Source organism: Colobus angolensis, unplaced genomic scaffold (genome assembly GCF_000951035.1).
Source record: "Colobus angolensis palliatus isolate OR3802 unplaced genomic scaffold, Cang.pa_1.0 Scaffold34, whole genome shotgun sequence".
Taxonomy (NCBI): domain Eukaryota; kingdom Metazoa; phylum Chordata; class Mammalia; order Primates; family Cercopithecidae; genus Colobus; species Colobus angolensis.
Window position 1 is genome coordinate 306,718 of NW_012116710.1, and position 24,272 is coordinate 330,989.

Sequence of the window (24,272 nt, forward strand, 5' to 3'; positions counted from 1 at the left end):
AAAAAAAAAAAAAATTTTTAAAAGCCCAGGCTTGGTGGTACATGCCTATAGTTCCAGCTATTCAGGAGGCTGAGGCAGGAATATCGCTTGAACCCAGGAGTTTCAGGCTGTAGACCATGATGGTACCTGTGAACAGCCTGGGCAACACAGCAAGACCTCATCTCCAAAAAAAGACAAAAACTAAATTAGTCTACTGCAGACATGATAAGGTAGGTATCTCCAAAGTAGAATGACAGGTTTCGTATTTTCATTACTCTGAGTCAGTCCTTCCAAATCAATCTTGTTTTTTATTAGTATACAGATGGTATAGCCGGTAAGTAAATGAGAAGCAGTCTTTTTAAGCCATTCATCCATTCTTAAATGAGTATTTTAGAATAAAGTTATTCTAAAGTTGTAAAATTTTTAAATTTGGATATTCTGGGAAAATATTTAAACCACTATTGCAAACAAAACAACAAAATGTACTTATGTTTATGCTTAGGCACAAAGAAAACTACAGTATTTTAAAATAACTGTACAATATTGAGGTTGCAAAGATTACTGAAGGCATAACCTAAAAATTGAGTTGGTTTCTAAAAATGGGAAAAGGGGGAAAAAAATAATTTCTAAAAACAAGTATGCATACCTAAACCTAACACCACCTTAGAAATTTCAAGTACAGCACCATTCATTAACATCAATGAGGATGTCATCACACATCACACTGTCAGAATAAATGAAAAAGGCAGGCATCTTGCTATCATGACAATAGTTTTGATCTCGCAGACCTCTCTGTGCTTAGGCAACGGATAAAGCCATAAGAACTGTCCTGCCCACAAGGAGCAACCTATAAAGTAGGAAAAAAACAAAATTACACAATTATTATTTACAATTGTGAGAAGAGTTCTTGAAACATTCAGATGGAGGATACAGTGTAGTAGGGGTGAGGGTATCAAGAAGGCTTCCTTGAGAAGTGATGTTTTGAGACCATTCTCTCTTCTCAGTAACTGATAATTTGGTTCCTGAATCCTTTAACTTCCTTACCCTTGTCACTCCGAAGCCAAATCTCATTACCTCATGTCTAGACTACTGTTAAGAGAACCAATTAAGTGGTCTCTATAGACCTCAATTTATTGGTGTATCTATGGGAAAATTGCTCAAACTCTAAGCCTTAGTTTCCTACTTTGTAAAATGGGGTTTTATATATAAGGAACATACTAAATACACAGGTATACCTCAGAAACACTGCAGGCTCAATTCCAGAGCACTGCAATAAAGCGAATCTCATGAATTTGTTGTTTTCCCAGTGCATATAGTTACTTATGGTTACACTATACCATAGTCTATTAGAAGTGTACAATAGCATTATGTGTAATTGATATACGTCACTGCCAAAAAAATGCTAACAATCTTTTTGCTGGTGGAGGGTCTTGCATCGATGTTAATGATGGCTACTGACTCATCAAGGTGGTGGTGGTGGTTGAAAATTGGGATAGCTGTGGCAATTTCTTAAAAGACAATGAAGTCTGCCACACTGACTTCCTTTCACAAGACTTCTCTGTAGCATGTGATGCTGTTTGATAGCATGACAGCATTTTACCCACCATATTAACTTTTTTTTCCTTTTCCTTTTTTTTTTTTTTTGAGACTGAGTCTCGCTCTGTCGCCCAGGCTGGAGTGCAGTCAGCTTGCTGCAAGCTCCACCTCCTGGGTTCACACCATTCTCCTGCCTCAGCCTCCCGAGTAGCTTGGATTACAGGCATGCGCCACCACGCCCGGCTAATTTTTTGTATTTTTAGTAGAGACGGGGTTTCACCGTATTAGCCAGGGTGGTCTCGATCTCCTGACCTCATGATCCACCCGTCTTGGCCTCCGAAAGTGCTGAGATTACAGGCATGAGCCACTGCGCCCGGCCTCCCTCTTTTTTTTTTTTTTTTTAAAAAGACAATCTCACTTTGTTGCCCAGGCTGGAGTGCAGTTGTGCCATCTTGGCTCACTGCAACCTCCTCCTCCTCCCTGGTTCAAGAGATTCTCCTGCCTCAGCCTCCCAAGTAGCTGGGACTACAGGTGTGCACCACCACACCTGGCTAATTTTGGTAGAGATGGGGTTTCACCATGTTGGCTAGGCTGATCTTTAACTCCTGACCTCAAGTGATCTACCAGCCTTGGCCTCCCAAACAGCTGGGATTGCAAGAGTGAGCAACCACACCCAGCCAGTAGAACTTATTTCAAAACTGAAGTCAACTCTGACACCCCGGCACTGCTTTATCAACCAGGTTTCTGTAATACCTAAATCCTTTATGGTCATTTTGACAATGTTCACAGCAACTTCACCAGTAGATTCCATCTCAAAAAAACCACTTTCTTTGCTCATCCCTAAGAAGCAACTCCTTATCCATTCAAATTTGATCATGAGATTGCAGCAATTCAGTCACATCTTCAACACTCTACTTCCAATTCTAGTTCTCTTGCTATTTCCACATCTGCAGTACACAAAAGGCATTCAATAACTATTAGTTCATTTCTTCTACCGATGTCTCCATTAGCTTTTGCCTATAGTATGCACTACAGTATGTTACCATCATTTGTTATAAGTAGTACCTCATTATTACATTATTTGTAAGCAGTACCTGAAGGTCTGAGATTAGATTTTAAATCAAGGTCAGTAAAAATAGAAAAGGCTATGAAGACTGTTCACTGAATTTACCAGAATCCATACACTAGAGATGAGATTAGTTAGGTGGTAAAATAACGATTCTATAAACATGATCTGAAACTATATGTTACTGTTGTCAGCAAGAAAAGTCAATTTTACATACGTTTAAAAAAGAAAAAAAAAAAACCCCAAAACCAGAAAACAAAAGGTGACAAAGTATCAGGACAAAAAAAAGGTCACTGATGACTGATCTCTAGGAAAAAAGCTGGAAAGCAGGATTATTAAATGTAACCATGACTAAGATAAAAATCAGAGGCAGAAAGTCTTTGTCACCAAGAATATACACTGCATAACAGAAACAGAAACAATTCATCAGGTTTAACCCTGGTCTAGATAAAATAAAACTATTTGATTCAATACTAACACTTCTCTAATAATCCAATATATTATCCAATCTCAAGCAGAGTGAGTCACGGATAAGAAGTCTTCTTGAGAAGTATGTCCTCTAATATAAAACTAATATGCCACTAAGAAAGCAACCTGCAAGTCCAGTACCAGACTTCTGTATTTGTGACCTAACAAGGTGCTCTACAATTAACCTAATAGTCAAACTAGAGTGTTGCAAACCAGAATTATATAATTATGCCAAACTTCCATTCACAAAAAGTATATGGAAGTAACCTATCTAGTTTAAATTTTGCAAATCTAACACACACACACTAGCCCTCACAAAACTTTCACCAGCTTTCTCATGCAAGTACAAGTGTATAATATACTTAATAAATTTGTCTTACAAGGGTAAGAAGTAGTATGTAACTACTTGAAAAGGAGACAGGTAGCTGGTTAATTTAAACAAAAAGCCCAAGGAAGTAAAGCACAGGATAAGGATAACTGCAGTGGTTAGTACAGGAAACCCAAAAAAGAACTGAATGGTGGGATAGATGTATTCAGAGACCACGAGGCATCAGTTTCCTCTATGAATAGAATATTAGGAGACAGATTAAATGTGACCCTGAAGTCTCTCCCAAAAAGTAGCCTTGTTTATGTTTTGTGAGCTTAACTATTACTGGAGAATCAATTTCACATATAAACCAACAAAACTAACATTTATTGAGCTCCCAGCTCTGTGCTTAGGCACTGAAAAACAAATCACTCTCCTTAAGGATTGCAATTAAGCAGGAGAAACACAAATAAGGTGAACTTCTCTTGTTCAAAAAAATGTATTTCAACATTCCTTTTAAAAGGAAAACCTGACCTGCAATTTCCAAAAATATTACTATTCCTCTTTGCCTCTCAAAATTCCCATTGTTGTTTTTTAGGAGGAGGAAAGTTCATTTGAGGAAAAATTGAGGGACACATACTGTACAATTGAGAAGAGTTTCTCTGAAATTGTGATCATTTTTGGCAGGTAAATAGGCGTATCGGAGTCAGCAAATGAACTTGAAAAGATACTGAATTATACTGCCTGTTCTATGGGGTTCCACCTTCCCCAAAAGAATTCAGAATTTTTGAGTGGTCTGAGAATCTGCATTAAGAGAACTCTCAGCACACAGGAGGTTTGAAGACCGCTGACCTAAGGGTCTTATTTTCTAAAGAGAAACTTTAAAACGTATTTTTTAAATGTATTTTAAAAAGTATATTTAATGGCCCAGGGCGGTGGCTCCCGCCTGTAATCCCAGGACTTTAGGAAGCTTAGGCAGGAAGATCACTTGAGCCCAGGAGTTCTAACCTGCACAGCACAGCAAAACTCCATCTCTACAAAAAAAAACACAAAAAAAATAGCTGGGCATGGAAGCATGTGCCTGTAGTCCCAGCTACTCAGGAGGCTGAGGCAGGAGGATCACTTGAGCCCAGGAAGTCAAGGCTGCGTAAACCATGATTACACCACTGCAATCCAGACTGGGTGGCACTAAGACTCCGTCTCAAAAAAAAAAAAAAAAAATAAAATGTTGTATAAGACGCTATATTAGCATATAAAAAGCATTTGGTGTTAAAATGTTGGTATTATAATTCCTCAGATAAAACTTACTTTGTGATTGTTTTCTGTAACTCAAGATATGATGATGCTTAGAGCTCCTCCAATCAAGTGTTTCCAAGAAGTAAAAACTTGGACAGAAATTTAGGCTGGGTGCATTTATATCATACAGATCTATTCTTCATTTAAGTTCTGATATATTTAACTATGTAGCTCCTGTAACAGTTTAATGGAATCTCACCTCCCTAAAATTCATTATGCATTTTTTTTGAAATCCAAACTCATTAACACTTGCTTTCACTGTTGTCCAAGGCAGGCACATCTTTAAAAATGGTTTGTTGGACTTAGCTTTCAGCTAAACATATAAAAAATAAAATAAAACAAGCAGTTAAATAAAACTTAATGGGCCAGAGAGCTTCAGCTTTTATTTCCTTATTGCTCAGTACAAAGAAACAATCAATGTCCATGTATTCTGTAATCCACAGAGTAAGTCTGGGGCTACAGCTACACTGTCCACAGCTGCAATTTAAATTAGATAAAATTCAGTTCTTCAGTCATGCCAGCCACTTTTCCAATGCTCAAGATGAATAAAATGTCAGACCACAAATACATTTACATGTCGCTCACTCACTTACTTAGGGTTGGCTAGACATCAGAGTATACTAGGAGCTCAGGAGTACAAGACACAAGACACTGTTCCTTCAAAAAGCTCAGAATAGTTAAGATAGTTTAAATCAGCAATGACAACCCGAGAAGTACTATGAGCCACGCAGTACAAACTGCTCAGGAGTCGGGAGAAAACGGCTTTTTTAATAGGGGAGTTTGGCTCATAGAACAAGAGACCATGGAAGGCATGACCAAAGGGGAGATGACATTTGAATCTGCAGGATTAAAAGCAGCAAGGGTAGCATTCCAGAAAGAACCACCCCACAAAGATATATGACAATGTCAATGATTTGGGTAACTGCAATTCATTCCATGTGACTTCAGGAGAAAGATCATGTTTGTGCGTGTAATATGTGGAAAATAGTGAAAAATGAAAAAGCTGTTAAATTGAGGTAAGTCTATCCGGGGACCTTATGCATCACACTCATGAGAACAGAATTCATCCTGTAAACCAGGGGTGTCCCATCTTTTGGCTTCCCTGGGCCACACATAAAGGATGGCTGATGAGAAAAAAAGAAAAAACACCACCACCAAAAAACAAAACAAAAACACCCCGCAAACAAATCTAACATTTTAAGAAAGTTTACAAATTTGTCTTGGGCTGCATTCAAAGCTGTCCTGGGTCCCATCCACCCCGCGGGTTAGACAGCTTGCTGTAAACAGTACAAGCCAGTAATGGAGTTTCATCTGTCATTTTCATGCTCTATCTTCCTTTAGGACAATCATTCTAACAAGATGTAAGATGGATCAGAAGATAACACTAAAGACAGAGACAGCAATTTGGAAACTATCACACAGGCATCTGAGCTCAGTTACTAACTGTTGAGAACAGAAATGAAGGGATGCCTCGAAAGGTATTTAGAGGAAGAGAAAGGGAGATGTTGCCTAACCTCAGGTCCAATTCTCTGTAAAGCAATAGTCAAGATCACCCGGACTGTGAAGAGGGTCAGGGATAGAATCCCAGCTAAGGAAAAAGGATAAAATGAAAATCCAGGTAAACACTTAAAGAACGAGAACTAGGGAGGAATAAAAGCACTGCTGGGTAAGAGTAAAGCCCCAGCTCAAGCCTTAATTTGTGGTGGAACCAATCTGTCTGGTTTCGTGAGTCACCAGGCTACCCAAGATCAAGAGAGGGAGAAAGCTAGTGCTATGTCTGAATACTGGATGAGCAAGTACAACAAATGGAAAACAGGATCAAGTATGAGTGAGAGTTGCTAAGATGCCTGGTAGGGATGCAAAGGGGGAGAGAGCCTGGGGGGAGAGGTGGAGGGAGGGAAGCACTGGTTTCTCAAGCAAAGGCTGAAATTTTTCTATTAAGATTTAATCTGATGCTACACTTTGGGAGTGCAGCAAGGGTCTCAAATCGTATAAAACTCAGGTGATCAAGCTTTACGTCTATCTCTAGAAAAATACTCCAAAAATGATCATAAGTAGTGATAATCTGCAGTCCAGTTGCATAAAATCAGCCCCAGGTGAATGACTAGGCTCCATTTCCCTATCCCACCCTTATTACAATAACCTCGACACCAACTCAAGTCCGTGGGAAGATAACTAATCCGACTCGCCCCTCAAATCTCACACCTGCTCACTCCCCTGCAGGGCAACGCCCAGACACGAAGTTAGCCCCTTAAGCCTAGGCAAAAGAATCCCGCCCAGAATCGAGAAGCACTCGACATGGAGGCGATGACGAGATCACGCGGGCGGGGACAGGAGGGAGGGCTTCTTCCAGGCCCAGGGCGGTCCTTACAAGACGGGAGGCAGCAGAGAACTCCCATAAAGGTATTGCGGCACTCCCATCCCCCTGCCCAGAAGGGTGCGGCCTTTTCTCCGCCTCCTCCACCGCAGCTCCCTCAGGATTGCAGCTCGCGCCGGTTTTCGGAGAACATGCGCCTCCCACCCACAAACCAGCCGGACCGACCCCCGCTCCTCCCCCAACCCCCAAGAGTGCCTGTAGCATGTCGGGCTTGTCTTGCCCTTCAGGCGGTGGGAACCCGGGGCGGAGCCGCCACCGTCGCAATCCAGAAGTCTCGGCCCGCAGCCCGCCCCCGCTTCCAGCGCGCGCTTCCTGCCACGTTGCGCAGGGGCGCGGGGCCAGACACTGCGGCGCTGGGCCTCAGGGAGGACCGTACCATAGCCTGCCTCCGCGCCACCCCTGCGCCCTGCGCAGTGGTTTCGCTCATGCGAGACTCGAGCCAGTAGCAAAGGCCCGCTCCCACAGCATCGGCAGCCAATCAAGTGTCGAAGGCAAGCAGGCGGCGGGTAAACCGACTCCCCCGAAGGAAGGGGAGGGTGGAAGGACGCCCGCGCGGGAGCCCAGTTTCACTGACCCTCCCCCTCAAGCCGCGGGAGGCCGGCCGCGCCCGCACACCCAGCATTACCCCACCCCACCTACCTACCCGCCCCACCCAGGGGGCATCGCGAGCGTCACTAGGCGGCTGCGCACTCCCGACTCTGTAACTGACAAGCACTTTCCTCCAACCAGAATACGCCATTTGTGTTTTCACACGCGGCGGGAGGAGAAATGGCCAATCAGCGACAAGCGGTAAGCCGGAAGCGCTCCTCCCTCTGCGAGAGCAATGGCTCCGTCCGGTTTCGAGCATTTTCCGCTCCCTTCTCCCTCCCCCTCCGGTTGCCGCAGGGCGGGCCTCCCTCCCGCCTGCATCCAACCACCCCTTTCCCTCCCGAGGTAACAAACATTATGTTCCCGACTTCCCACGGGAAAGGCAACCCCCGCAAGCCACCAGACGGTCACCCCAGCCACCCATCCCCCCAGTACACCGCACCCCCCCTTCCACCAGAGTTCCGCTCCCCTACCTAGCCGAGGCTCTCTGAGGAGCCGGAGCCCCAGAGCACAGCCTCTTCTCTAGGCGGCCCCGGCGGCTTCCGCTGATTGGCGGCGAGTGGGCCAATGGGTGCGGGGCGGTGGGCGGAGAGGCCAATGGCGCGCCGGGAGGGGGCGTGTCCCGGGTGCCCCTGGCGCCGGCGCTGGGAATCCCCGTGCGGTCAGTGGCGTTTCCGCTCGGGCAGCGGGCTGAGTGAGCTGCCGCCGCCGCCGCCGCTGCCGGGGGAGGGGCGGCCGCCGCCCGCCTGCGCTCAGAGACTCACGCAGCCCCAGTCCCGCCAGTCCGCCAACACAGTAGTGCCGGCCCCCCTCTTTCCCTGGCCCTCCCCCCTCCCCGCCTTTGGCTCGCTCCGCCTTTCTGCCCCCCACCCCCACCTCACGGGTACGGGCCATTCCCGGCCAGGAAACGCCGTGGCGCCGCGTTGGGCCTAACTCGAGTCCTGCCGCCTCCCGGGAGTGCCGTGCGCCGCAGCCCGGGCCTAGGCCCTGGCAGCGCCTGGGACAAGGTAAGGGTCCGACAGAAAAGAGACCGAACCTCACGATCGGGCCCCAGGGGTGGGAAGGGTCACCTCCTCCGTCTCCCCGCGCTCGCTCTCCTTGGGTCGTGGGCCTAGCCCTCCCCAAGCTCTTAGCAGGAGGATGCTGCCCCTTCTCATCCCCCTCGCCGCCTCGCACACACCGTTGCAGCACCCCATTTTCCCAGGGAGAGAGGCCCCGTCTAACCTAGGCGACCCAACTCCCCTTTTCATGTCTGTCCTGGGTCAGGACGCTTCCCCTCCCCCCACGCCTCTTCACCCCCTTTCCTGGGAACTGCCTACTCTACGTTTACCTTTGCCTTGAGGAGAGGCCTCTAGCTGCCCTCCGCTCGAAATACACAGGCATACTTTTTTTCTCTCCCCGATCCCCCACTCCCTACCCCCGTTCTCGCGGCCTTGTGACAGACAACTCTGATCGCTCTGGGGGCCGCAATCTCCCCTCCGTAATCTTCCTGGACGCCTTCCCTCTCGTTTTCTGGCTTCCCACCTCAGATGGCTGCTTCCGAAACGCATTACCTTCGCCACCCCCACCACACGTTCTCTGGCTCCCCGTGGCGTGTGCCCCAGCGTGTCTGAGATAGCCTCATTGAATGTGTAGGGTTCGAGCCTGGAGTTGAGCCAGATTGTGTCGTTTTACTTGCCTTGGGCGTGGAGAGCGATCTTGTGAGAGTATCTTCAAAGGCAGAAAATTTTACCCTTTATGAATTCTCTTTTCCTCTGCTTGTAAGTCGGGAATGTAAAGAGGAGGGTAGGAAAGAGCCCTGGTTCAAGTAGGTAAATCGCGTGAGAGGGAAAGTTTAACTGTTGGGAAAGCCCCTTCTATGCTAATTGATTCTGTAGAGCCCTTGCATGTCTCACTTATTGGGCGTCAGTGGTCTTTCTCTTGGATACGGATGCTGCAGCCAGCTCTGCTCGTCTGGGTCAGGGGTGCGTGTATGACCTGCATTTTCTGCTTTCTCATGTTACTTGTGCAATGTATTCACCAGTAACTCATTTCTTTCCCAGACCTCTGGGTTCCACTGGGCTTTGTCTATATTTAAGTTCATTTCTCCAATTTCCTTCGTGCACATAGGTACTGAACGAATCCCCAAGTTCTCTGCTAATTCCCTTCATCACTGACTAAACAAGTTGTTTTTAGATGACATATTTGTGACCAAGGTCATATTTACATTTCTTTGTTGGGCAGATGTTACATAGCTATACTTGTGATTGGGGAGGATCCAGCTGAGTGGAGTGTGCTGAGCTTTTCAGGAGAGTGTGTATTCCCTATTTGAAATTATTTTTTGGTTGTTAATTTTATTATTATTGTTTTTAGGTCACAGAAAGTTGTAAGTGGTAATTTTAGATGTGTGGGATCTGAGTTAGGACTAAAGCAGAGAATACGCACGTAAGCAGAGGTTTCTGTACTCCATGGAGGACATAGGGCATTTTTTTTTCTATTGGATTTCTTCCAGTTTTCTCAGGATCATTAGTTCTCTTCTGTAGCCAAAAATTCTGGCCTGTTATGGGATTAGAGTCTTTAAGGTTTACTCAGACTGTCATTATGTGTAGAAAAATGAATTATGCCCTTTGGTAGGACATGACACAAGGCTCTGTTTCTAGCTGCAAATTTAAATTAGACTGTAGAGTGCTTGGGAAATTGGCTTGCAAAAGACCAAAGCTTAATCTTCACTTCTAAACTGCTGGCTTAATTAAAATGGATATTTAGAATTTGGTAAATGTTGATTTTTCTAATAAAAGGCTTTGGTTTAAAAGGGTGACCTTAGGATTGTTTCTTTCTAAAAGCATAATTCCAGCCCTTCTGGCATGGAGCACTGGTTCAAAAAAAAAAAGTGTGTGTAAGGAGTGGGGGTGGGGTAAAGAGAAGGTTGTTCCTTTGGGTTGGATCATAGGGGTGAGTATACAAGGCAGCAGCAGCTGCTGGCTCTGGAGCTCTGGTTGCTACGTGAGAAGCTTGAGTAGTGCTGGCTGCTGTCTCCAGGGAAGGACAGCAGTGCAGCGTCCATTAATGCTGCTGGCTGCAGGGAGCAGCACTTAGGCGATGGCTGCTTCAGGACTAAGAAGAAACCTTGCTTTTCTGAGAATTTTCATTGCTGAGCTGGTTTGCTTTTTATTGGTGGGGAGATGGGAATTAGCAATTCATAACCTCCTACCCATTTATGGGTATTGGCATCTGGAAACTGGATCATAAAGACTTTCCTTTTTTGTTTGATTTGGTTTTTGTTTTTTGGCAGGTATTTGTTTTTTATCTAGATATTTGTGCTTGGACAGGACTAAAAGTTCCATTAGAGTTTTAATTTTTGAATCAGTTAAAAAATCCAAGTAATAATTTTAAGGATCTTTCTGATAACCACAATGGGAAGAAAATAACAGGAATTTTTTTCCTGCAAGTGACATATCATGTTTTCCTCCATCTCTTTAATCATAGAATCAATTCTTATTATTTTGTTACGTGTCTCCTTTCTGTTAGACCATATTTACCTTATAGATGATTTGCTTAACATTTTACTAAGCTTGGACTCTTAAACTCTAAAAAGAGGTGCCATTTTGGAGTGGTTTCTAAATAAATATTTCTTCTTAATTTGTGTATTAGTAATAAACTTCTCCGGATTAGATATTTTCTTTGGAGTTTGACTTACAAGATTGATTCATTATATACTTGTTGGGTATACCTTCTGACATCACAAATATATGTCTTTGGCCGTAATCCATCTGAAATGTAGGACACACCAGAAGAAATATGCAGAAATCGAGTAAGTCTAGTTCAGGATACCGAGAAGATGGCCTCTGAGCCCCTTAGGTGATCTCCCCTCCCCCACAACTCTTGAACATTAGGATGATCTCTGATTAAGCAAAACAATCTGAGCGTGGAAAAGCTTGAAGGAGAACCACCACCACCAATTATATGCAATACTGGACATATGCGTGTGTGCTGTTTTTCTCTCCCAAGACTTATGTATCTATACTTTTTTCTCCTCAGAATTTTGATTTGTTCATTTTTGTGTAAATGTACTTAAATCTCATAAACATCTATAATTTGTAGTATGACTCTGGCATTTGTGGCAGAGAACCAAAAAGAATGGAAATGAGTTTTGTCATTCACAAATGTGGCTCACGTTGTTTTCCCAGTAATAAAAGCAGACCAATGAAACAGAACCTTTAATGGATACTATTTTAGGAGGTTCCAATTCTTATTACTATCACATAGATAAGATGCAATAGCAGATAAATATGATTTCATGTATACTGGCTGTTTGACATACTTAGGGTTTAAGATAAAAATGTCTGTAGTTTTTTACTATGTGGCTTGAGTTGCCATATAAAATAATTGCTTTTTCACTCGAATTTCCTGTTGTTTGGAACCTTTTGTGCTCTTGATATAATCATTTTCTACAGGATCATACAGGGCCTTTTTATAGAAGGATTTACTTAAGTAATATCCTTGAAAACTTTTTTATATCTTTTGATACTGTTTTCTGTCCAGGTACTGACTTTCTGAAATTATTCTGGCTTTTCTGGGGAGAATGACTATTTCGTTTTTACCTTTGAATGGGGAAATAATAAAGTGCAAAGTACAAATTTGCAGATCATTTCTTTTGCTTTATCTTCTCCCTATTGAAATAACTTATGAAAAATTAGGTGGTAGTTAACAGCAGTCAATGACTATTGAATACATTTTATCAGAGGGGAACTGGATCATGAATAAAATAACATTTTAAAAATAATTTTTGGCTGAACTCTGGTGATTCATCAGTTTAACTTGAAGTTAGGTCTAGCAGTGAATTTTATTTATAAAAATTGTATTTCAAGTGTTGAAAACTGGAACTTCTTGATAGTATATTTTGTTTGAGGCATAAAACTTTGTGCAAAATGTGTAATGTATATTTAGTAATATAATTGGTAGTCATTTATAATTAAAAATGTTTTTTCAAAGGTACTCTTTAGAAAATAAACGTAATGTACCTATGATGGGCAGGGATTGGTACCATTCCTTATTGCCAAAAATTCCAAAATATGTGGTAAAGTGATTGATTTATCTTGTGTTTGGGATTCTGGGAAGTTCATGAAAGATGGAGAGAATACAGTTTCCTTCACTTACCTGTATACATTTTAAGTCTTAGGAAAACTGTTTTATTGTATCTTTAATTATGAATTGCATAAGATACCCAGTAACTTTGAGGGGAGGTGCTGTTAGAAAGCATTACATTGGAGAATTCCCTTACCCTGGGACAAAATGCGTACAGAGTCTTTAACACTTAGTGAAGGGAACTCTGGGATATAATAAACAAACAATGAAGGTAAGCTCAGTCTGCTTTATATATGCCCTACTGAGCAAGGAATTTGTAATCCCATCGTGCCTTACTCGGTTATTCCATCATATTGATTTTGTTTGCTGAATACCTGAGGGAATACCTTACTTAATGTAAGGTCACATTAAGTATGTTTGATATGAAGACAGGAAAGGAATTTTCTGCATCTTGGAATAATGTCTTAGTATTTTTAAAACACTAAGTTTTTATATCAGGCCAGTTTTGCCTGATGCTCATGTCTGTTGCTTTGGTTGGGCTGCTGCTTTCTCTTCTGTGCTCTTCTGGATTCCTTGTGGTATAATGATTCCCAGAGCTTTCATGGCAATTTGAAGTAATAAGAAGCATTGCCTTAGCCATGTTAGTTACGTGTACACTTTTGGCCTATGTTATGAATCACAAAAAGCGGTAGCTGTAGGAATGTATACAGAATAGATTTCTGTCTGGGGAATCAAGTTTTTGATTTGTGCTACCTAATGGAGGGAAAAATGCTGAATTTCTTGCTGCTCTGTTTGAGAAATAGATGGAAGCATGGGAGGAGCCAGAGACCTCTGCAGCAGGATTTGGTCTAAGTAGAAAAGGAAGATTTTTGTTTCAAATTGCCAGCTGCTTATGTCAGACTGACTCCCTTATTAGGCCTCCAGTAGGCCTGTCAATATGGCCAAACAGCTAGATAAGTGCGGGGCAGGACAAAGGGCTCTTTGCACAGCAGGGAGGCAATGTTGGTGGGGGAGGGGCAGGAGGTAGGAAAGGCAGGAGGAGGAGATTCTTTTCCCTGGGAGATTATTCAGTTTGGCATACAATTAAAGAAATCATTTTTAGTTCCCACTCAAGCATTGAATTTTTGCCAGCCACATACTGTTAACCCCAAATTTGATATGTTTCAGAATATCTTGTAGGGATCCATTCTCACCAAGGAAAAATAAAAAAAAAAAATCTCTGTATAGGTTAAAATAAAATAAATCCCACCCTCTGCACCCTCCTAAGTACAAGTCACCTCCCGAGTAGACCCGATCTAGAGCTGAATTCTCATTAAGAAATGGAAAAGAATAAATCTTTTTTATCTATCTGAATAAAAACACATTGTAATACAATGTGTTTGTTTGGGTTGGGATTGAACCTGAACATGTAGAATAATTTGTTTCCCTTTATGAAATGGTTGCATGTCGTTGTCTACAATTTTATTTCATTAAGATGGAGAGCACCTTACAGCATTCATGTGTTGGGTTGCCATCATGTAAAATGCTAACTGAAGAAGGCTACTTTTTATTTCAGCCTCATCCTTAGTTCCTGGAGAACCTGATATTCCCTGGAGATTACTCGCTCACCCCCCCACCTTTTGGTTTAGACAACCTGCTTTGATACATTTATGCTCAGCTCCCATGCAAGTGGGATGGTTGCATCCAGTTTATTAGACTTAATATGAATCATAGAGTTGGAAAAGATCTGTCGGTTATCTGGTCCTTTAAAACAAAATCATAATGAAATATTTTGAAATTTGGGTCCCTGTTGAAGTTTTCATTAAAATGTTAAAGGATCGGTGTTGTGAACAACATTTTTAGTTACTTTTAAAATAAATGTTTTGTGCCAGTTCTTTTTTTAAAAATAAAGAATTTCATTTATAGGCAAATTAGCTGGCAATTATTTGCATTGTGATAGAATTTCTCTTTTATGAAGAAATATATGACAAGGTTTTTCAAAATGCTTAATGTATTTTAAGAGACTTTAATTTTTAGAAATATTTGGTTTGAGGCCGGGCACGGTGGCTCAAGCCTGTAATCTCAGCACTTTGGGAGGCCGAGACGGGCGGATCACTAGGTCAGGAGATCGAGACCATCCTGGCTAACACGGTGAAACCCCGTCTCTACTAAAAAATACAAAAAAATAGCCAGGCGAGGTGGTGCACTCCAGCCTGGGCGACAGAGCGAGACTCCATCTCAAAAAAAAAGAAATATTTGGTTTGAACAGTTTTCCAAGAGCACATCTGTTGCTTGGGTTGAGGTACCACCTATACTACAATGTTACTAAACTGGCCTTGAAGTTTTCCCTTCTGTCTATACTGCATGCAACAATAAAGGGAACTGGAATGCTAATTTCCATTTATGGATTAGCAAAAGACATGTTTTCACCAGTTAATAACCAAAAAACTGCCTTTAATACACATAATATTAAGCAAGCCTGACCAAGTTTTGTGTTACTTCTCTCTGTTAAAGAAAACTGGATGTGTTACTACTTAACATTATGTTGTTATGTGTAATGGTCTTGGCAGTAATTATATAGTATTTTGACCTAAAAAAAGAAATTTTGAGTAATTATTATTGCAATTAGTTAGAAGTTTCTCATCAGTAAGATAGCAACAGCATTAACACAAAATCTAGTGAGCTGTATTTTATATTACTACAGAAATTGAGGGTAGTCATTTCTTCCCTTTATAATTTATTCACATGGATTATTTCCATAAGTTTGTGGGACTAAAATAGAAGCCATCTAGTCAAGCCCCAATCTCCATACCAGACAGTTTTCTCTGCATGTGCTATGACCCACATTGCCAGTATTAAACATCCTTTACACCCTCTCTCCTCCCAGATGATTAGAAATTTCTTCAGTGTAGCTTCCATTGCTCCTATTACCTGGATCTTGCTAGAGGATCTAAGAAGTTCCTGGCAAAAGTGAAAGAGTAAGGGACCACATTTTGATTCCAAAGGTTTTGATAACTGTTAGGGCTCCCCAGACAGCTAATCTCATTTTCACTAAGACTTACCCAGCAGAGGGCTAGAATGGAGGTGAAACACAAGCACTGTACCTCATCTTGCCTGTGCAGCTGCTCCACCTTATTTCCTGCTATTATTATCTCACAACGCCTCTTCCCAGCAAAAAGAAACTAGGACAAAGGGGGAAAATTGGATGGGCTAATTATGTTTAGGTTGTGGGCTTGTTTATATGTACTTAAATACAAAGCTAATTTGCCACATTCTTAAAAGTCTCTAGTGATAGAGATTTTATAACTTCTGTATCTTCTTTCTTGATAAACCATTTCAGATTCTCAGCCTTACGGAAAGAAAGGTTTTAAGCATACTTAATTTTCGTTGGCCGTTCACACAGTCATTATTACCACCAGATGCCACTGTATTATTAGCTTGAAGAAAGGTGGACTGTCTTCTGTAGATAATATCTGCAATTTGTATTAGAAAATACTAATTTGTATAAATCTGATTTATGACTAAAATAAGGCTACAAAATTAGACCTCTATGTATGTTTACCCTATTACCTTAGTGGGGATGAAATTAATTAGCTCTTTGAATATAAATTTTTCATGTTTCAGAGTTCTTTTTTCAAGCTGCACAATTTATGTTCTTCTTTTTTTTTTTTTTTTTTTTTTTTTCGGAGTCTCGCTCTGTCGCCCAGGCTGGAGTGCAGTGGCCGGACCTCAGCTCACTGCAAGCTCCGCCTCCCGGGTTTACCCCATTCTCCTGCCTCAGCCTCCCAAGTGGCTGGGACTACAGGCGCCTGCCACCTCGCCCGGCTAGTTTTTTGTATTTTTTTAGTAGAGACGGGGTTTCACCGTGTTAGCCAGGATGGTCTCGATCTCCTGACCTCGTGATCCACCCGTCTCGGCCTCCCAAAGTGCTGGGATTACAGGCTTGAGCCACTGCGCCCGGCCAATTTATGTTCTTCAAGCCATTTTTATCCCATACCACCCCCACAAAGGGGGAAATTTTATTTTTTATTTTTATTGTCTTTCAGTGGTGAAATTTTCCCCTCCCCATTCCTGAAATGTGAAGACTCAAATAAAACTCAGTAATCTAGTAAGGTATATGCATTGCTGAATATAGTTAAGACGATTGTTTCATCATTCTTAGATATTATGATCTGGTTTGAATCTGGTTTCCAGTATCATGTTAGCATATTTAATACTGTTGACATGTTAATTTTAATACATGCCCAGGTAGATCTCCTTGCTTTCATTTGTGCCACTTGTTTGTCATTTTGTATGAGAGGGGTTTTTGTTGTTGGATTTTCTCCCCCATCTTCGTGTTCTGTTAACGTTCTTTGGCTTATGTTTCAAAAATTCTGTTTCCTACCACCAACCTCTGTACATGCCACAGCACATACAATTTGTACTTTCACAGCTTCTGTGAAGGAGGATGATCTGCAGTTAATAATCAACTGTTTGGATATTCTTGGTATCCAAGGAAGGTTTTACTTAGAAGGAAGAACCTGGAAGGACCTGTTGGCAATTAGACTACTGCGTTTATTTTACATTTTTCCTTATTGACGTAGGCTGTTGAGAGTTGACTTGGTTTATAAGAGAAACCAGATTGACAGAGGAGAGCCCCAGTCAGATAGAGTTATTTTTAAAAGAGATGTGTTTATTATGTTAACATTTGGGGTAGAATCTAAAGGGAATTTTTTTTTTTTTTTTTTTTTTTTTTGAGACGGAGTCTCGCTCTGTCGCCCGGGCTGGAGTGCAGTGGCCTGACCTCAGCTCACTGCAAGCTCCGCCTCCCTGGTTCACGCCATTCTCCTGCCTCAGCCTCCCAGGTAGCTGGGACTACAGGCGCCCACCACCTCGCCCGGCTAGTTTTTTGTATTTTTTTTTTTTTAGTAAAGACGGGGTTTCACCGTGTTAGCCAGGATGGTCTCGATCTCCTGACCTCGTGATCCGCCCGTCTCAGCCTCCCAAAGTGCTGGGATTACAGGCTTGAGCCACCGCGCCCGGCCAAGGGAATATTTTTTAAAAACTTTTAGTTTTAAAGACAAAAGAGTTTAACCTAAAACAGAACAAAGAGAAGGGCCTTTGAAGCAATATGATGGATTACATGCTGAATGTAGCATTAGAATGTTGTATGAAAGCATAAATTTTTATTTTCTCAATTTCTGTGATACAAACTACTACGCCCATGGAAGTATGCCTTTATACCCACATTCTGAAATATATTCGGTAGAATCCCTTAAAAAAGAATAGATCTGAGGAAAATGTAAGAGCAAGTCTAAAATTTTGAAGTCCTTTTTAAAATGTTACTTTTTCCTAGACAAATTTAGTGTTATTTGTGGCAAATAGAACTTTAATGTTGTAACTCAGTAATAGAACAAAATAAGGGTGGGTTTATGTGTCCATGCACATTTTAGGATGGAGCTAAAAATTATAGGGTCTACATACCAAATTGTTACACATTTTTAATATTTGGGCTACTTTTATTGAAAAAGTTTACCCAATATTTAAAAACCTTTAAAAACAAAGTGGCATAAAATATTCACATATAAATCAGGTAGCCACCTTATTGGTGGCATATTATGTAAGTGTACTAAAGCCAGATATTTACTGTTAATCCAAAAATGTGAAGATTACGCTAACATCATATATAGATCTCAGAAGTTCCTGTAGCCAGCCAGCCAGGCCTGGCAGCTCACACTTGTAATCCCAGCACTTTGTGAGGCCAAGGCAGGCAGATCATCTTAGGTCAGGTGTTTGAGACCAGCCTGACTAACATGGTGAAATGCCATCTCTACTAAAAATACAAAAATTAGCTGAGCATGGTGGTGTGAGCTTGCAATCCCAGCTACTTGGGAGGTTTAGGCATAAGAATTGCTTGACCCTGGGAGGCGGAGGCTGCAGTGGGCCAAGATTGCACCACTGCATTCCAGCCTGGGAGACAGAGCAAGACTGTGTCTCAAATAAATAAAAAATAAAGAAGTTACTGTAGCCATACCACTCTTACTAGGCCATGTGTGGAGTCCCAGGGGAAGACATGTATTTTTAGAGAAGGAAGACTAGGTAGGTGTAACCTTCCTCTTACAGTTTATCATGAACAGTAGTATGAAAAGGAATGGCTGGAAGTTTGCAATAGTACACTGAGCAGCAAGAGGAATAAACATATCCCACTTCATGAAATGACCATGCCAGCCAAGGGAGATGGAAAACAATTTTTTTAATAGCACACCTCATTTTTTTTTAAAACACTTCAATACTAGGAATATGTTTCCATGGCAGATAGTTACCCCAAAGGATTATGTCAAATATCTCTGGTGAAAATTAATTTTAAAATTAATCTTTTGGCTGGGTGTAGTGGCTCATGCCTATAATCCCAGCACTTTGGAAGGCCAAGGCAGGCAGATCACCTGAGGTCCGGAGTTCGAGACCAGCCGGACCAACAAGGAAAAACCCCATCTCTACTAAAAATAGAAAATTAGCCGGGTATGGTGGCGCATACCTGTAATCCCAGCTGCTCGGGAGGCTGAGGCAGGAGAATCTCTTGAACCCAGGTGGCAGGATTGCAGTGAGCTGAGATTGCACCATTGCACTCCAGCCTGGGCAACAGGAGTGAAACTGTGTCTCAAAAAAAAAAAAAAAAAAATTAATCTTTTATAGATAGTGACCATATGTTTTACTTTCTTTGGGATAGTCCTGGTTTATACCTGCTGTCCTAGCATAATTAGTAATAGCACCCCTTTCACTCTCAAAAATGTCTCCATTTGGACCATAATTTATATACTCGCCATAATTACAGAGGATTATGAGACTTTTAGTCGCTACTTAGCAACCTAGCTTTTCTTGATAGAGCTCTTCTGATTCTGGAGTTTCCCGTGCTGCAGTTTATCTGTTGACCTCTCTGAACCCCCATTTCCAAATGAGCAGTTTTTAGAATGTCTTTTTTCTTTTCCCATTAGTTGGTAGTAAGGGAAGGGGTAGGTATAGATTTGATTTTTTATTATTAAAAAACCCAAATACTACAAAATAGAAAAATAGACTCCCTTTGGAGTTATTAAACTGTTGGTTTAAAAGTTTCCATTTGACCAGGATAAGGTCCATACATTGCAATTGATTGATAAGTTTGAGTCTTTATAGATTCTCTCTGTTTTTTCCGTGTAGGATTCTTGTTGAAGAAATTGATTCTTTTATAGAGTTCCTACTGTGGATTTTGAAGGTTGGATAATCATTTAACACATTCCTGTATTAAACAACCTCCCCCCACCTGTATTTCATGTAAATTAGTGATAGATTGCAAGCATATTTTATAATAGTACTGTGTATTTCCATTAAGAGTTACATAAAGTCTTCTTGTCTATGTAATGTTAAGCAGCTGTTGTTATTCATTGCCTAGATCAAACTCTGTGGTCTTAAAAATTGAAGACCCGGAAGAGCTTTTGTTTGTGTGAATTATGTCAAGATTTACCATATTAGAAACTAAAACTGAGAAAAATTTTAAGTTATTTATTAATGTTAAAATAACAGTAATAAAGCCTGCTAATACAAGTAATGTGATTTTTTATAAAAATAACTACATTTCTAATTTTTTAAGTGTCGTTTGACATTTTTGCAAATCTCTTTAATATCTGACTTAATAGAAGACAGCTGCTTTCTCGTAACTCCTGCATTTAATTTCTTGTGATAAGTTGTTTTGGTTGAAGACTGAAGAAAATCTGGCCTTGTACAGATGATTGATTGGAAAATGGAAGATCTCATATAACCCTCTGACAGAATCTAGAGGACTTCAGGCATTCTCAAACCACTTTTTGAGAATCACCAGTCTGTATTCATTATTTACTTCATAATAGATATTTTATTACTTCTTCATTTATTATCTGGAATACTCACCCTCATTTTTATTTGGCTATACTAAGATAGTTTATATACAGAAAGTAAGATAAGCACTTGGGTTTTTTACCCTCTTATTTACCAGTTTTCAGAATAATGGGTTGGTAACTTAGCAACATCTAAAGACATAAATGAAGTATTATTATCGCATACTCATGGTTTTAAATATGTTTGATATGTTACAGTCTCTGGCAGTTGCCGTTTTTGACATTCAGGTTGTCCTACCTTTGTTGGCTACTAAATTCTTTTGATTCATTCTTAATACTTTCCTTACTTGTTTCCTTGCTTCCTACTATTACTAGATGTTCTAGGATAATTTTGTACATTTTTTGCCCCAAACCTGGAATCAGCCATTTCGGCAAAAACCTCTTAGTTCTTTTCATGAGAAATGGTACTTAGAAACCACAGTATGGATGGTAGGAGTGTTCATTGCTCTTGGATTGGGCCTTGTTTCTAGATTTTTCAATGGACAAAGTTTAAAAGTGTTTTATTTCTTTTTAAAAATATCAGTTAGCCGGGTGCGGTGGCTCAAGCCTGTAATCCCAGCACTTTGGGAGGCTGAGATGGGCGGATCACAAGGTCAGGAGATGGAGACCATCCTGGCTAACACGGTGAAACCCCGTCTCTACTAAAAATACAAAAAAAACTAGCCGGGCGAGGTGGCGGGTGTCTGTAGTCCCAGCTACTCGGGAGGCTGAGGCAGGAGAATGGCGTAAACCCGGGAGGCGGAGCTTGCAGTGAGCTGAGATCGGGCCACTGCACTCCAGCTCGGGCGACAGAGCAAGACTCCGTCTCAAAAAAAAAAAAAAAAAAATAATCAGTTGTTGGTATTGGAAAAGCTCCATTTCAAAGTCAATACTACATGATGTTTATGTAAACCTAATCTTTCTCCCTTTCCCCATGCCCAAAATCTCAGTTTTCACTAACACCAATGTAATTTCTCTTTATTTTGTGCCACAAGACACACACTACAATTTTAGAGTGACAGAACAATATGATTACTGGAAAGTGGTTTTTTGTTTTGTTTTCTCATGTCTTTTTGCCCTTAGGGTATATCCCTTTAGAGATAGAGATAGTCATACCTTACTTGATGAGGATATTTTCTGAGTAATGTGTTGTCAGGTGATTTCGTCATTGTGTGGACATCTAGAATGTACTAACATAAACCTAGATGGTACACCTAAGCTACATGGTATAGCTCATTGCTCTTAGGCTACAAATCTGTGCAGCATGTGACCACTGGATACTATACGCAGTTGTAACACAGTGGCAAGCATTTGTGTATCTAAACATGGAAAAGATAAAGCAAAAATATGGCATAAAAGATAAAAAATGGTACACCTGTGTAGAGCAGCTCCATTACAGTCTTATGGGATCATTATCATATGTGGTCCATCCTTGACTGAAATGTCGTTATGTGGCACATGACCCTATACAGTCAGATTACAGTATTTTGAAATCCCACTTAGAATAGTTGTCTATAGTTATGCCACCAGTTTGATACACAGTGAGGTTAGTTTGTTACATTTTACTTTCAGATTTTTCAGGGATTAGGTTTTGTTTTATAATTATGTAAAATAGTTAAATGGTTAGTAAGTGAAATTAATCAGAAAAATTGAGCTTCTATCCTAGCGCCTTCCAACTGGTTCTCTCTCTGTCCCTATATGTTAGACTCAACAGAGTCATCATGAATTTTCAGAGTGATATTTCACCTTTTAGCACAAGAAGCATTTGGGTTAGTTCATTTACTAAAACTATCTCCTTCTAGATTTTTCAGTAACTAGTATTTTCACACTGTAGAAGAGGAATGTGGAAATTTCTGTTCCTTTTTTTTTTTTTTTTGGAACCAGAATTTCTTGGCTTAATATAAACAGTTTGAGATAAGAGACTTACTTTCTCTAGTAAAAATTCTCTTTCCTTTTTTTTGAGATGGAGTCTTGCTGTGTGTCCCAGGCTGGAGTGCAGTGGCGTGATCTCAGCTCACTGCAACCTGGGCGTCCCGGGTTGAAGCAGTTCTCCTGTCAACAGCCTCCTGAGTAGCTGGGACTGCCACCATGCCCAGCTAATTTTTGTGTTTTTAGTAGAGACAGGGTTTCTGCTTGTTGGTCAGGCTGGTTTCGAACTCCTGACCTCAGGTGATCCACCCACCTCAGCCTCCCAAACTGCTGGGATTACAGGCGTGAGCCACTGTGCCTGGCCAAAATTCTCTCTCTCGAAATTCCAGACCATATTTGTGTCTGGGAATTTCAGGTACACTTGGGACACTGGTGTTACTTGAAGTAGAGAGCTCATCAGTTAACATTTCTTGAATGGTTTGCCCTTAGACCTGAAATGTGTGTTATTTAGAAAGGATGTCATATATGTTTTAACTTTGTTGTTTAAAATCCAAGTTATTTGATTTTATGTGTTTTACATAAAATATTAAAACTTTAAAAGTCTTGTACCTGTTAAATATTAAATCTGTTTTATCCTTCCTAATTACAGTATCTTAAAATTATCATATTGCAGCAATATGTCACTTTTCTAATAACTAATATAGTCTTTAAAAATACTAAATCAAGATACACCAAAGGTGAAGAAACAGTGATTAAGAATGAGTATTCTAGCTGTGGTTTTCTTGCTTTGGCTTTGGCAAAGATGAGTTTAATTCGTTGGCCTAATAGGAATAATACTTTTCTCCTAAACATGTGAGCTTTATATGAGCTAATGCATGAAAAGTGGTTAAAGGAACAGTGGCTGGTGCAACATAAGCATCCAGTAAATGCTGCCTTTGTTTTGGAAGTGGTTATTGTTACAAGTATTTGATCAGTTCTCTGAAGTATGTCTGAACTTTACTTAGAATTAGTAGTGTTCATATGCTGTAAATAACACCTGATTTTCAATACTTCATTGGTTATACAAAAAGAACCAACTGTTAACAAAGGAATAATTGATATCTAGTTAAAATTTGAGGCCTCTGACTTCACAGGCATACCAGTACTTACTATATAAATATAACCACATTTAAAAATTTAATAAAGTTTTAAGGAAACAAGTCTCCTTTTCAGAATCCAGGGTCCTTTACAAACACTGGATCCTGAAATTGTATTATTTGATGTGGCTTTAGGGTATTTGTATGCTGACCAGAGTCACAGGTGGTTTTTTTGTTTAAGTCTAGAATTTTGAGATACATTTGCCTTTACGTGCCCTCAAAGTAAGATACATAACACCAGATTGTTTGTTAGTTCAGGTTTTTGTTGTTGTTGTTTGTTTGTTTGTTTTTTGTTTTTTAATACTTTGGGGTTGGAGTGAGGTTATAGAGTGCTATAAGGAATTCAGATTAGACGATAGTATTTTAGGAAAGGTCAAAATGGTACACTAAAGTTATCTTTCCTCTTCCCCCACCACCAAAAAAAAATAAGCAGCAAACTAGAATGCACGTTTCTGGGATTTTATTTTTATTTTTATTTTTTTAGCGATAAGGTCCTACTCTGTCGCCCAGGCTAGAGTGCAGTGGCACAATCATAGTTCATTGTAACCTCAAACCACTGGGCTCAAGCAGTCCTCCCACCTCAGCCTCCAGTGTAGCTAGGACTACAGGTATGTGCTACCACACCCAGCTAATTTTTTTAAAAAATACCTCATACAGGTGGGGGTCTCACTATGTTGCCCAGGCTGGTCTTGATTGAACTCCTGGCCTCAAGTGGTCTCATGCCTCAGCCTCCCAGAGCTCT

General features: G+C 40.9%; 1 protein-coding gene, 1 long non-coding RNA gene and 1 pseudogene across 4 annotated transcripts in view; 1 reads left to right on the forward strand and 2 right to left on the reverse strand.

Annotated features, from left to right (window-relative positions):
- Positions 1 to 365: 365 nt before the first annotated feature.
- Positions 366 to 8,161, reverse strand: LOC105519054. Of its 2 annotated transcripts, XR_001002918.1 has the most exons (4): positions 8,091 to 8,140; positions 6,167 to 6,240; positions 2,314 to 2,462; positions 366 to 826 (listed from the first exon to the last, which is right to left on the reverse strand). It is a non-coding gene; the product is annotated as an uncharacterized LOC105519054 (long non-coding RNA). The 2 variants fall into 2 exon arrangements; XR_001002919.1 differs by lacking the exon at positions 6,167 to 6,240 and having other exon boundaries at positions 8,091 to 8,161.
- On the reverse strand, positions 6,420 to 7,651 carry LOC105519053 (annotated as a pseudogene). The gene has a single exon (XR_001002917.1). The product of XR_001002917.1 is annotated as a putative uncharacterized protein FLJ46541 (transcript).
- A 120-nt stretch (positions 8,162 to 8,281) lies between the features above and the next one.
- The window catches only part of SETD5 (SET domain containing 5), an 84,290-nt gene continuing 68,299 nt past the window's right edge, over positions 8,282 to 24,272 (forward strand). The window contains exon 1 of the mRNA XM_011952223.1: positions 8,282 to 8,624. The gene's annotated coding sequence lies outside the window, so the exon portion shown is untranslated. The remainder of the gene's footprint in view (positions 8,625 to 24,272) is intronic.